Below are 14,886 nucleotides of genomic sequence, written 5' to 3'. Positions count from 1 at the left end.
TTTATGAGAATAGCAGGGGTGGGTTGGTAGGTAATAAATAACAAAACTTCAATCCATACCTTTTTTTGTTCTTCTATTTATTCTTCCGTTTCTAATTTTCTCAATGTAATCGCCAAAGTAAAAAGTCTGTCTTATTCATTGAACTCCTCTTCTGCATGAGGCGCCAAAATCGATCAATGGATTGGGTGCAGATCACTGTAAAAACGAAACATTTGTGATGTGTCAAGCAAAAATAAAATATCCAAGTCACAATGTGACATTACACTGTTCTTTTGGGATGAGAAAGAACAATACTTATCTCAGCAGGTCTCCTTTTCATCTGTCGACATTTGGAGGCACAGATAGCTGCTGGAGCACGTCCACATAAAATAGTCAGCATGGTATACTGTCTGAAAACAAGAAGATCAGTACATTTCATCTCCGTCTCGTTTAAGAGCAATAGTAAGTTGAGCAGATTTTCGATAACAATTGGCCGAAAAAGAAGCAGAAACCGTAACATAAATGACATAATTATGTAGTCCTTGACAGGTTTTTCTATCTTTTTTCGTTTTTTTTTTTTTTTGCAATTCTTCAACACAACCAGCATATGAAAATGAATATAAAAGAGATATGTTAACACTAATATTAATAAAATAATAACTGTAACCAGCTGTAATAATAATAATAGTAATAATAGTAATAGTAATAGTAATAGTAATAATAATAATATTATTATAATAATAATATACAACTGTAACAAGAACAACATCGATGAGATGTAGGCAAAACAAATCATGCTCCCGGGCACTAACAACAAAAACAATCATAACACCGGGTAATAATAATAATAATAACAGTACACAACTCTTATAATAACAACATCAAATCAATGAGCTAAAGGCAAAAGAAATCATGCTCGCTGGCACGCATGAGGAGGCTAATGAATTTTTAAAATGAGATGGCTCCTAAAAGAGCCGTTTGTTTTGTTTTGTTTTGTTTTCCACCCTCAACAAAGTCTGCATCTGAAAGTTAAAAGAAAATATAAGAAAAAAACTCAGCATTTTCTGCAAAAGGAGGTTCTAATTGTATAACACTGAGGGGGATTATTTCTTTGAGAAGGAAAGCCTCTCAGCGTTGCCATGTAAGATGGTAATGTAACCAACCTGCTCAAAGAGGAAGAGGAGCAGCTGAAATTTTATTTTGTTGAAACAATGAGTTCTATGTAGCTTTCCTGAAGAAAAACGTCTTTGGTCTCAAAACTCTTGTCGGGGCCATTCTTCCAGGATGATGTGAGTGCTGATAGTACTGCACTGAGTGAACGTCTCTTCCAACATTCTCATTCTGACATTAAATAAAAACCATATGTATTTGTTCACTCTTGTGCCTTTACCTTCACACTGCCCCCTACTCAGATGTTCTAACAAAAAAAGTAGGCATTAGGACATGCCCAATCTAGTATGGCAAGATGCACCCTCATCTCATAGGTTTCATCACCAAAGTGTATTCTCTTTGGGGCATAGATTAAAATCATCACATGAAAAGATTCAATGTAGAATGTATCACGACACTAAAAATAGAGAAAAGCTTGTCAGAGTCATAAAATTCTACTACGCAAGCAATGCAACTCAAAGAAGCAGAAATCTACCCCATCAATGACCTCTGCAAGGAATGGCATTAACCCCCATAAGAGGGTTATTTGTTCAACACAATTCTCGGTTTTCACATGACGTCACGGCGGCCATGTAGGAGCCCCGACCAAATCCTTCGGGAATTTAACTCTATTATAATGCAAACGCTTTCTTTTGTTTTCATTGAAAAACATGGCTGTTGATCACATGAGTGAAAACCAACAATAGAGAGTGTACCAATTCTCTACAATTAAAATGCTGTACATTCAATCAATCAATCAATCAAAAGTAATACTGTAACTTTACCAGGAGATAGTCAGATGGATTTTTATAGATGGTAGTTTTGATGATGGCAGCCCTGTAAGCTTCTGCAGCTTTTGAATCTGTCACCTTCTTCTTACTGCAGACATACCCATCTTCCTTGCACCTCGAAGTTTGGTGGCATACATCATGCTTTCCCTGTGGGCAACATGATTACGATTGATATCAGCAAAGGAATACAATAATTGTTCGCAGGCAACATAAGGACAAGAGCTAGATATAAGGTTGTTCTTTGATATACTACCTGCTGTGACTAATGTGCTAGAAAGACTAATTTGGAGATTTAGATAACTGTGCACTAGCAGGAGAAACTAAAGCAAAGTCTAATGCCTACTAATTTAAGTACATATCACAGGTAGCAATCAAATTCTGGTTAAAATTTTTAACCTAAGTTGCTTCTCGATTTCCCTTGGTTCTCTACATGTTGTCCTACTTATTCATGAATTAAGGCTAAACTACAACGGAACCTGAGAGTCAACCTTGTTTACAAAATTATAACTCGAATTTGATTGCTACCAGTAACATATACAAGAAGTTTGTAAACCTGGTAGTGATCTACGACATTGAGTAAGTCCTGCTGAAAACCAGTTTCAGTGCCATCATAATTGTGCATGGCCCAATAGAAATGCATCTTTGTGGCTTTGGCTGTCAAGTAAGAAACATGTACTTATCATATCTCCTGCAAAGAAATTAAATTCTCCATTTAAACATTGTGATTATTTCATTGTCTTACCTTTATTCGATAGCTCTGTAAACCATTTGATACCCTCATCACGCCAAGCTCCTCTAGATATTTTTTTCATATCACGCGCAACTCCTTTCGTACTTATCCAAACACGAGAAATTAATATTCAGTAAAAATATTATCAAATACTTGTATAATGTTAGATCAAATCCTCTATTAAGCAACCCCTTTCAAATAAGCACACTTCTCCTTCACTGCCCCTTGTTATTCTTTACAATGAAATTTATAAATGGTGCACTGCACTGCACAACTGTAACATTTCACGGAGATTGACCCCAGGGTGTAAAGGAAGTGGGTGTAGCAAAATCCACTAGCCCCAGACTACATGACACAACGTTCTTGTAATTAGAAAATAAAACATTGATAAGTACCCCAACTAGAGAGCTCAATGGAAGATTTATAATTATACTTCTTCATACAAACATTAATGGTTTATCCATTTGAAACTTACCATGCCAAGTATCAAAAGAATTTTTTATGCCTCTTCCCTCAAACCAATTTTTGAGTGCAACAACACAATCATGGGCCACCTCAGTCACATTGTGAGCTATGAGAATAATAATAGTAATAGTAATAATAATAATCATCATAATCATAATAATAATAATAATAATAATAATAATAATAATAATAAGTTAACTTTTCATTTCCTCTGACAGTCAGCAGAGCCTTTTGACAGTAAATTTTACAGGTACCTAGAACTCCTGTAAGGTTTGTTACCATTTCCTTTGTCATAGGAACTTCCCTGGATGGCGCACTCCTTTCAGCAGCCCTGCTCCAGTTGCAAACAGAAATTATTTTCTTGTTGCTGGACATAAAAAAGAAAATAGTAATGTTTATTTTCTTTTTTGTGTGTGTGTGTAAATGTAACTACCACAACACCATTCGAAAGTAACGTACTCTACTGCTTTTATACTAGAAAACAAGTCATAAAAGGAGAATTATCCACCGCCATATGTAATAATTATACCTTATGGAAATGGCTGAAACAGTAGAATGCATCGCTGCTCGACTAGAGTCATGTCTAGCATCGGTGATGATACACTGAAAACAAATTCACAAATAAGAAGACTGAAATTGGAAAACATGAGATGACACCTCTAATATGCTATTTTGACCTAAGCACCTAAGTTGGTAGGGAAAATATGCTACTAGTATAAGCAACACCAACTATTAAGCTGTGCTGTTATCTCTCTGGTTTCTATGCCTAAGTTTACTTACATCACCATTTGCATCCTCCATAGAGTTTTTGGCCAGATCATGCACTATTCCAATGTATCCAAAACTGCTATCCTTGTAAACTAGAATATGTAATAAGACATTCATGTGTACTGGTATGTCAATCTCTCCAATGTTATTCTGTCAAATCAAGAAATCTGGAAATGGTTTCTTTTTAACTGCACAAGCAATGTGAACAGCAACATTACAGCATGTAATTTTAAAGTCCACAACTTGACAAGAACAGAAAAAGGTGATAGCCACACACTTGTATCAATAGTCTTGTCCATAAAAGAGCCTATCCCAGCTGCCTTACTGAAACTGTGGTATTGGGTCTCAGTGAGACCCGTGCAAGTGAATGCATGCACCATCCTAGAGAGGATAATTCTTGAAAGTGAGGCAGTAGTAAATATAAGAAAAAAGCATTTGAGAGATATGTGCAACAGAACTGGCAGGCGCAACCGAGGAATCTCCCTAGAATAAGTTCTAATAAGCTTGCAAAAGTCTATTGCAAATATTATTACTGTACGTTTTTTCACAACAAAAGGAAACCGAAACAACAAAAAAAAAAAGGGGGGGGAGACACTTCAATAATAACGCAATAATTGTTTTGCCTTGAAAGGTTTGGAATTTGGCTCCCTGTAAGTCTGGTAAGTGAAAAATAAAGCCCCCCTTCAACCAAAAAAAATTATAATAATGATGCAAATAAAGCTACTCACCTCACATTTGCAGAATACTTGGCAGGATGACCAAGAAGCCCTGAACTTAGCCACACTACCGAATCGTTGGCAACACAAGGCAACTCCAAGTGACAGACGTGTCCTTGCTGACAAAAGGACAAGCCTGAAAATTTGAACTCTCCACCACAAAATTCACACTGGGAATTTCTGGAAAAATACTTTATCAACGACTTTAGAGATTCGCCAGTGCAAACGAAGCAAGGATCATCAACTGCAGCATCTACATAAATCTGCCTTTTTCGAGGTCTCTTTTGTTCCAAGGATTCCGCCGAACTCAGCTGAGGTTGTGAGCTGAACGGAGACACACTTAGAGTCTACCTCATCGTAGATGATGCAGAAGATGTTCCAAGCTTCAGATTTACCGCTGAAGGCATAACCAACTCAAAACAGTGGAGAAGTTTCTCCGAAAGATCTGCGTTTTGCGTGGAAGATGATCGCCAATCAATGCCAAGAAGTGATTTGGCACAATCGAGTCGACTGCGCAAACCTTCCAAGCGACCATCATCTCCCTTCTTGACTTCCACTGTCAGGCTGAAATGAGGGTTTCAGTCCTTTGCATCCCTTTTCTTTCTATATTTCGCTTCTTATCAGGTGGGATATTGATAGTCAACATGTTTTACGATACACATAAACACGGAGATACAACCAACCATTTGATCGAGTATGGCGCTAATATTGCAGCTTCAGCCAGCGCATAGATTTTATAGGCAACTGCTACATAGTTTTTTGTAATCATTGTAGGCTCAGGAATAAGAAGAAATCACTCCTTGGGACTGGTAGCGAAGCCTCGACAGAGACGGATTCGAGCGAAATGGTGGGCTGTTCAAATTCGTGGAAACAGCGGGATCAATATTTCGGATCACTAAAGTTTTCCGGTAAACTAAGGAAAGAGTACTCAATAAAAATCGACACGATACCACAAGCACTCGATATGCGGTTATGACGCCTCGATCGTGGTGTCATTAATGAGGGAGATTCGGCTCGAGTCCAGATCTTGAACTGACGAGGGATCACTCGTTTGTGCCATCTTTGATAACTTCATTGAGGTTACATTATTATGCAGTTCCATGTGCAGTACAAAGGACAGCTCGTGTAAGGTGTTACACGATAAAAGGAGACTCGATCGTGATCAAAACGAGGGAGATTCGGCCGAGGATTCTTGCAATACAGTCTATGTCCAAAACGAGGGAAGACTGAAAAAAGGAGATCCCTCGATCGTGATCAAAACGAGGGAGATTCGTCATACACTCGAGGAAGAGTCGGATCCACGAGTTGTTTCAAAGATTGACTTGAGTTTGCACAGCAACACCAACATAACCGAGGCTTCATAACAGCATGTAATAAGCGACTAATGAAATTGTCATATACGATACCTATAGATATCAGCGCGCGACGCGACTATTTCAGGACATTCACTAACTTAACAGTTCATTCCTTGTCGACTTTTCGAAGACATCATGTTAAAGGAAAAGAGGGAGGTAAGAACTCTTTACGTTTGCTGAATCAAACTTTCATTTGTAACCCCCAAACTCTTAACGATAATGAGGTCAAATATTTGAAAATATCAACGTGTTGAGGTTTTCAGGGGATTAGCCTAGCATAGGTAGGTAAACTGCCAAATGAAGCGAATATTTGACCGTTGACTCCCGATATCATTCTCATGGCTCTGTATGTAAAGTTCCACATAAACTCTAAAAGACTTACTTTTTGTTCGTTCATATTCATCGGCTATCATGTCGTTACAATTTACAGGCAGGTGTCAGCGAGTGTGAAAGCTAAAATTGCCGCGGTGCAGACTAACGGCAAATCTTGCAAACCACTTAATTTCAAGTTAAGGGGACACCGCGTAACAGCAGAGGAAACTCAGCTTAATTGGAGCCACTTAATTGTTAAAGGAATAAATGTGAGTACACAAAGTTCAAAACCTTTATTTATTTAAATCAAGTAATGGTACGGCCCCGACACTCATCCATAGAGTTGAATACACCAACAATCAAAAGCAAGATTCCCAAAGACGTTCTTACATTAAGCTCTTCAGGTGGAAATTTTCATGATTTCTGGAATAACAAGGGGGAGAAATTTCCATGGCCAGCGAAATTTTAGCTTTCATAACAATGCAAATGGATCTAGCTTTGCAACTTATGGCTTCTCGTGAACTCCAAACAGTAAGCTTACTGATACGGTAAAAAGAAAAACAAAATTAACATGTAAAATACACTTTCTAACATTAATAAATATACATGCATGCTTCATTTTGCAAGAACTAAAGTTAGTATAAAAGAGATATATATTAAATTCAGAAGGTAGAAAGCTGTATAAAAATCTTTCCCAATCAAGTACAACAAAGTGAAAATGATACATAGGCTAGAGATTGTTAACTAAGAAAGATTTCTATTTGTTTGAAGATGTTCATTTTTTTTGTCACTGTGAGTTTTTATTTTTATTTTTTTCGTTTCACTTCAGTTTTAGAAAGACAGTAAGTAAATGAAGTCATTTTCTTTTTTTGGCTCTCTGAGAGCTTATCAACAAAAGAAAAATACAGTTTAAATGAACGCTTCTCCTTTCAAAATGACTCAAGCATTCAGTACTTTTTACATTGGATCTAAAAAAAGAAGTAATTTTTTTGTTTAGTAGTCTAAAAATAAGTGCCCAAGTGAGGCTTCATTTACTTAACTAACTTCAGAATCTGAGGTAATAAATGATTATCTTAATTTTGAGCTCTCCGTCTCTGTTCACCCATTTGTTAATGTCCTTTAAGCTGATACCCTGCATTTCTCCCTCTTTAAGGGTTGTATGCTGTAGGACAAATACTTCTTCCTTCTCCTCTCCTGGCATCATCACAATCCGGAAATATGAAGCAATCAGTGTTTTGACGAACTCAGTCACTGCTCATACCAAAGTTTCCAGCTTTCCAAAAGCATTCCGGTTCTTAAAGTGGTACTACGACCAAAAGAAAATTTTGTTTTTCCTTTGGATTTCAAAACTATGTTAACTAAACACTAATTCACCCAAGTTTTCAGTTCTGGTTTTAAAAAGACACCTGTTTATTTTAGCTGGAATTTTCTTATTTATTGGTCGGCCATTACTAACTTTAAAATCTTGAGAGAGCTGGGTCGAGGAGAAAATGACGTCAAACGCGCACTAGTTTAATGCGTGTGTACGCGGCCTAATTAATATGCAGCACGGGAGTTTCGGGCTTTCAGACTTTTCAACCCGTGTTTTGCATATATAATAAATTGCCTTTACACGCTGAAATTTTAAGCTAGTGAGTAAATGACGTCATTTTCTCTAGATCCAACCCTCTGAGGTCCAATCGGCCAGTTTTGAACGTGAGTAATGGCGGACCATGAAATCCAAAGCTTAAACTCAAAATAAACAGCCTTTGGATAAAACTCAACGCTCAAAATTTTGCCAGTTGTTAAGCGAACACGCTTTCAAAATCTGAAGAAAAAAAGGAAATGATTTTTTGATCATAGTACCACTTTAAAACTACCGTAGTGAGGCAGGATCACTTTGATTAAGAAGACCGTACATTGTTTAGGCCACAAATACCGTGGTGTATAGTTAATACTGCTGTTCACCGGGGTACCTTTTAATTCATAGAGATTTGTTTTGCATTTTAGTTGTGTTTGTAATTACCTTATCTGTACTGTTTGGGGTTGGCAAGAAGCCAAAAGTTGAACAGCTAGTTCCATTTTCTTTGTTATTAGAACTCTCCATTTCTTTTTCCCCATGGAAAAAATGTTACTGGTAATGGGCATTTCTCCTCCTTGTAATTGCAGAAACCCTGGAATGTTCCACGTAAATGAGATGACTTTATCTTCTGTTGGGGGCTTACATTCGTTGCTAGGGTTCTAAAACAATCAAAACAAGTATTTCGTCTTAATGGCATTAAATGAAAATGTACATCACACCTTGGTGACAAATTGTTGAATTGTTTCCTAACAACCATGTGCAATTATGACTCACGTATAAAAAGAAATGCACTTTCCAAATCAAACAGATTTGTTTTACCTGGAAATTGTAATGTAAACAAAAGTCACTTAGAAAAGGGAATGGTACTTGAGACAGAAAGATGCTCTTATTGCATGTGATGTGTCACCTTAAGAGAAATCACATTATAAATAACAAATAAAGTAACGAATGACAATTTGTTTGTTTTGGTTGTTTAGGTTTGCATTATGAGTCGCTTATGCCCAAAAACCCAAAGGTTTAGAGATTTTACTTTTAGTTACTGACAAATTGTTTCTTCAAATCAGGTAACGTTATTATAAAGCACCATCATATTTTTCCTCTTTTTTTCCACAAGTTCTTCCATCCGAGGAAGGGCTAATGCATGAAACGTCAGCTCTCACGTTTCTTTATGGTAGTAAATTTACCATATCAACCCAACCCAGTCGATGAACCCATTCCTATATTTTGCTGTTTCAGGGAAAAGACAAATTACATCAAGTTAAACAAGCAACTTCCTTTGTCTATCCCCTCTTTCTTCCTTTCCGAATAAGAACATCATAACAACTGTACAATATAAGTATTTACCCCCTTGTTTAAGAGGCGTCGCAGTCGCTGGATCTCTCCGCATTGCAATCTGTGATGAGAAGCAGCAGCGTGGTCGTTGTGTTCCCGCATGTCGTGACGCTTTTTTATGGCCTTGCATCCAGGCACCTGACATGCCAGAGCCTTGTTCTTACAAGTGCTCATGTGTAAAAATATGTGGCTTTTGAAAGCAAATAAGCATCAAGAACCTGGGTCAATTTACGTAATTGATATGGGATACTGTGTGGCGGAGAGAGTGACGCAAAACCGAGATCTGTCGTACCCTCGAGTGCTCGTTTCCTTTCATACCAAATTGAAAAATTCCTGCCCAGTGAAGCGCAAAGGGAGGTATGTGCATTAGTTGTTTCGATAACAAATTCCGTTCATTGTAAAAACGTTTTTTCGTGTTTTCAACCGATGAAGCTCTCTTTCATCATACTGTCTATTTAGCTCGAGGACTTGTTCATTTTGTCTCTTTTTTTTTATTACTTGGACAAAAGGTTTTGATGAAATCAGATGTTTTCACAAGGCTAGAAGAGAACCTAACCTGGTACGCTTTTCAAAATGAATTTGTAACCTTCCTGCGTTAACTAACTCTGCGCGCCCTTATTTCAACTTGGCGGTACTCGTGCTTCTATACGCCCTATGCGTAATTGGAATAGTTGCTCTAGAAAAATTGTTTATAATGCTTTAAATTGGGCTACACTAAGCGACAGTAGCTTGAAAAGCGTAAAGCTCATATAACTGATTTTTTTAATTTAGTGAATCAATCGTTACAATATACGTTTCAAGGAGATTTTCATTTGTAATTTGCTCTTCATCACATTAAATGTCGAGCAACTAGTAAGCCACTAATGTTTTCAAGTGGCTCAGTCTCGGAGTCTATCCACAAAGTCTTAGCGAAGGTTTTTCCTACTGTAAAAGTAGAAGAAATTTTTAAAATCTCGTGCCAATAAGTTTAGAACCCCTTTCTCTCCCGCTCCCTATTTTATTTTATTTATTTATTTATTCTTCTTCTTCTTACCGGTATTATTTGGTCAGTAATAAGGCAGATAAGCACAATTTGCATGTAGTTGTTGCTTTTGCCTAAGCGTTTGCCAAAGGTCGGCTCCATTTTGAGCCTATTAAATCATACCTTGGTAATGATGTCTCACACCTAAGAGGGCAATAAATTACTGCATTTACACAAACGGAGGCTTGATGATGCTCCATTGCTTCTCTCTTTACAGCTCGCCTGCATTCCGAACAACGGATCTTTTTCTTCCCACATGTCTCTTCGTGAGCCGGCATTTCCTCACGTGGCAATTGCTGTTCGCAGCCATCTTGTTCACACGTCACTTCTACCTTTGGGCACCGTTCGTAGTGGCTTTTGGCTGATCCATAAACTCCTGTCCAGTCACAACCGCTAATCACGCACCGTACGGGCATCTCTTTTGTTAAATTGTCCAGTGCGATGTTCACACTAAGTGTCTCGTCGTTTAGGACCGCCCTGCAGATTGGACAAGTCGGATTGACGGCCTTCCTTACGTGCTCCTCCATGCAAATGTGGCACCCAGAATGACCGCATTTCAAGCTAACGGGTTTCAACATAGTTACAAAACTAAAATGTAACAAAACAGTCATTGCACTGAAGGCAGTTATAGGAGTTGTATGAGAACGATTCCATAGGTGATTTAATTCAGATAAAAACTCACCAAATACAACACTGTAACCTGTCATCCACAGAGCCTGTAAGGACACAGTTGAAGGCTACGGCTGACGCGGACTGTGACATAATTCGGCAATTAATCGACGTTAGACAGTTGAAGTAATATGGCTGTATAAAAGAGCTAGGTTCTCAAAGACTGGACGAGAAGCTCCGAGTCACTCCAACAAAGAGGACAGTAATAGCTTACTTGTAAATGCAATGGAATGTTGTCAAGTTTCCTGTGCCCTGTGGTTTCTCCTCATTGGACAGATGGCTTTAAAAGCTGCGAAAAAAGGGATTGACCGATGAAATAGTTCGGTCACTCTACAAATAATAATATCCGAAACCGTTGAATGAAAGGAGCCAAGGAAATGAAATGTTATAAAAGACCAATGCATAAATAACCTCATCAAGTGTCAAGTCTGTGTGGCGAATCGGTTCCTAATTTTTTCCGAAGCCTTTCAAATAAGTTTCACGCGGCCGGAAATGAACTAAAACATCTGGACAGTGTCTGGAATTCACTTTGCGATGAAAGCGCTTTCTTTCCGCTTGTGAGCATTCTTGTGCATAAACTCATCTCCTAAGATTGAAAACGTTTCGGAGGTTAAAGGTATCTCTAAGTGCGACGCAACTGAGGTGAAAATTGCTGTATGTGAATAACGAAAACCGTTGCGAAACTGTAAACCAACAAACCTGGTGTAAATCAAAGTTTAAAGAACCTCGCGATTTTCATTTGACAGTTGTTGATGGAACTCTTTATATCTTTCTTGTTTTTCATGGTAATGTACGATAAGCCTACGACAGCTATCCCCGGGAGGAAGGGGGGGATTCACATATAAAAAGTGGAGGGACGCTCGTCGTCTCCCTTAGGGGTGTAAATTTCGGATTTTGGTCTCACTTAGGGTGTTCATGTAGCCGTGAAGGTCTCCTTTAGGGTTGCGCGCGAAGAAATATGAAAGTGTATATTTACTACGTATATTTTAAATTCTCTTTATTTACTCTTTTTGAGGTAAAAAAAAAGCCTGAGCCACGCCCTGGTTGGTCTCCTTTAGGGTTTTAATTTAAAATTTACGACGAGCATCCCTCCCCTTTTTATATGGGAGTCCCCCCCCCCCCCCTCGGGCGGTTATCGTTAAAATAAAAACTACACCAAGAATAAACTATCACCCCAACATTAGTCATACGTCTATTGATCATTCTAGCTCAAAAGGCAGAAGAAGGTTTCATGGTTGGTTGTTGCCTTTTTTTTCTTTTCTTTCTTTCGTTTATTACTAATCTACATTTGGTCTGTTTAAAGGAGAGTGTCTTCACTTAAAATGTTGCATTGAGAACACTAAGTTTCGTGCAATTGACTAACACTCTTTAATCGTACACGCGTATTGTGGGTGCCCGTAAAGAGGCTAAAAATTAATGAAACATTTCTTTGCCAAAATTTATCTTCATTTAACACATGGTAAACTGCTGAGCTTAAACTTGCAATTGAGATATGGTGCATGCCGTAGGCTGGCTACCACAAGATGCGTTAGCAGACCAAAGTTAAACTTATGAGTGCAACGATGAGTCTAAAGAGAACGCTTGGACCGTGTACCTGATATTGTGAAAATTTTGGAAACACCAGATCTCTTTTGTCTGTTCCCGTATATCTCGAAACACTGGAGTAATATCGAAATTTAGGTATTACCTTTCAATTAAACGACTAAGACAAATATACTATAACATAATACATCATTATATTTCTTATGGCATATTAGCTTGGGGAAGTGTATACAAAACACATAAGAAAAATTCAAGTGAAACAAAATCATATTTTAAGATTAATATTTTTTGCCAAATCATTTGGTAGTGAAACAGTGAAAGCCAAACCTTTGCTAAATCTACTAGGCCTTTTACCAGTTAATAATATTTATCCTCTACAAGTTTTGAAATTCTCGCATTCATGGCATAAAGGCCTCTTTCCTGAAGTTCTCGACAACATGTGTCAATATGCTAGTAATATACATGGCTACAATACAAGATATGCAGCCAGGCATAACCTTTATAAGCCGAACGTACGAACTAAGGTAAACAATAAATTTATTTCATGGCAACCGCTATTTGGAAAGAACTTCCAGGTCACTTAAAAATACTCATACAAAGTGTGTCTGCTTTTCCGAAGCAAATTATACGTTATTTACTGTCAGAACAACAAATGAACTAATTTTCTTTTATGGTGACCACCTAACATACGATAACATGTTACATGTACAAAACTGAGTTCTTCCTTCCCTTTGCTGTTTGCCTTTTGTCTGCTATCTAGAACCTAAATTAGCCAGGGATCTAACAAGATAACCAAGCGGTTCATTTAGCTTCCTTGCTCGCACATCATTTCCACTAATAATTAATTAAACACTATATGTTTCCTTTACAAGATTGTAAAGATCAACCAGGTTCACCAAAAAAAGCATAATAAAGATTATTGTTATTGTTATTATTGTTGTAATTATTATTATTATTATTATTATTATTATTATTATTATTATTTGTTTATAGCATAATGTTACCTCTTTAAGCCCAGCTAACATTATGCTGTCCCCCACCTTTCACCTTGTGTACGCCACGCAATGAACCCGTTACCCTATATTTTCTGCTCAGTGCTAAAAACGTAAATGCCAATAATTTTTTTTCTAGGTCGTTCGCAACTGTCAGCTATAAAAGAAGTGCTTCCTCCCTTTCGCACTACGTATACATAAACTAAGGAAGAAACTTAAGTTCCTCTCGGATGTCGTTGGCATTTGTCAGTAGTGTGCACTTGAGCGAAAATCAAAGGCTACTATTCCAAGCAGTCTTTAGTGTGCATTGATTGCTGTCTGTATCCTAGCGATAATCTCGCATATCCAGTACGTCTTGTGCAAAGACGTCGCTCTGCTTGGGTGGGAAGAGGAAGGGGGTGGGGGAAAGGAGAGAGGAGAAAGAGAGACTTCCCTATGAAATCAGCGGGGTTGCACGCCGTACTCTTCAAACTTTTAGGGGTGGTGCTACTCTGGTCGCGCCCACTTGAATTAATGGAAGAATGTTCAATAAGGGGATGCGGGCAATACCACCGGAGAGAAGACATTGCATCACAGGCGAATAACAGATTGCGGGGCCGTTTCAACTTGGTAAAAAGAGACGGAACGAATTTTGTGGCAGTCGACGAAGGTTATAATTTTGGTACGGTAACCAATCAGTGAATTGACATTGGCGATCACTATGTTATACTTTTAGCAATTTGAGGCGCTAGCATAATACCGTGAATGTGGCTGCCCAATATAGAAAGCAGCCCCTTACCCAGAATACATTTAGTAACTTACTGTGATCTTTTATGGCTAGAAATAAACAGGCGCAGTTTCTAATTTTACAATCCTGTAGAGTTTTCTTACCAATCCATACTTTTGGAAGTCTTACCACTGACGATGTAAAAAGTTTACAGCGACCCGTAATCGCGTAGTTACTGGTTCATTAAGTCTCCTTATGATAAGGACGACAAAGTGCCTCGAAATAAATACTACAATAGTAGTTTGATCTACGCAGAAAAGAAAGGAATTGGCCTAATAATCAAGTAGAGACATGTTGACACGATACAGAAACCAGCAATACAGAGAAAAACCCATGTCCACCAGTAAGAACCTAACTACGAATCTGTAAACCTAAAATTGGTTAGCTAGGCCCCTTCTAAACAAGAACCTGTTCACCCTAAAAATTGCAACAGGTTCTTATTTTTCAAAATCTAAAAATTAATGATAATGATGATAACGATGCTTCGTTTAAGAACTGATTAAGAACCCCAACTGGCAGGAAGCAACCAGTTGGTTATCTAAAAAGCGTGATACCTATAACGTACGCACTCTAAGTTAGCAATTAAGATAAGTTAACATTTAGAGTTCTCTACATCCTCTTCGCAAGATGAGCATTACTTTAGGCTAGAGATGATGATGTGTTATTAACAGAAAATAGTATCTTTGGTCCGCATTCCGCACCTTTAATACGTCTTGCCATAGGGACGACATTTTAATC

General features: G+C 37.9%; 1 pseudogene; it reads right to left on the bottom strand.

Moving 5' to 3' along the window:
• Positions 1-1,146: 1,146 nt before the first annotated feature.
• On the bottom strand, positions 1,147-10,941 carry LOC138055533 (uncharacterized; annotated as a pseudogene).
• Positions 10,942-14,886: the final 3,945 nt, after the last annotated feature.

The sequence above is a fragment of the Montipora capricornis genome, chromosome 7 (assembly GCF_036669925.1).
Source record: "Montipora capricornis isolate CH-2021 chromosome 7, ASM3666992v2, whole genome shotgun sequence".
Classification (NCBI taxonomy): domain Eukaryota; kingdom Metazoa; phylum Cnidaria; class Anthozoa; order Scleractinia; family Acroporidae; genus Montipora; species Montipora capricornis.
Note: the sequence above shows the minus strand (reverse complement) of the source record. Positions and strands in the feature narration are given on the sequence as shown.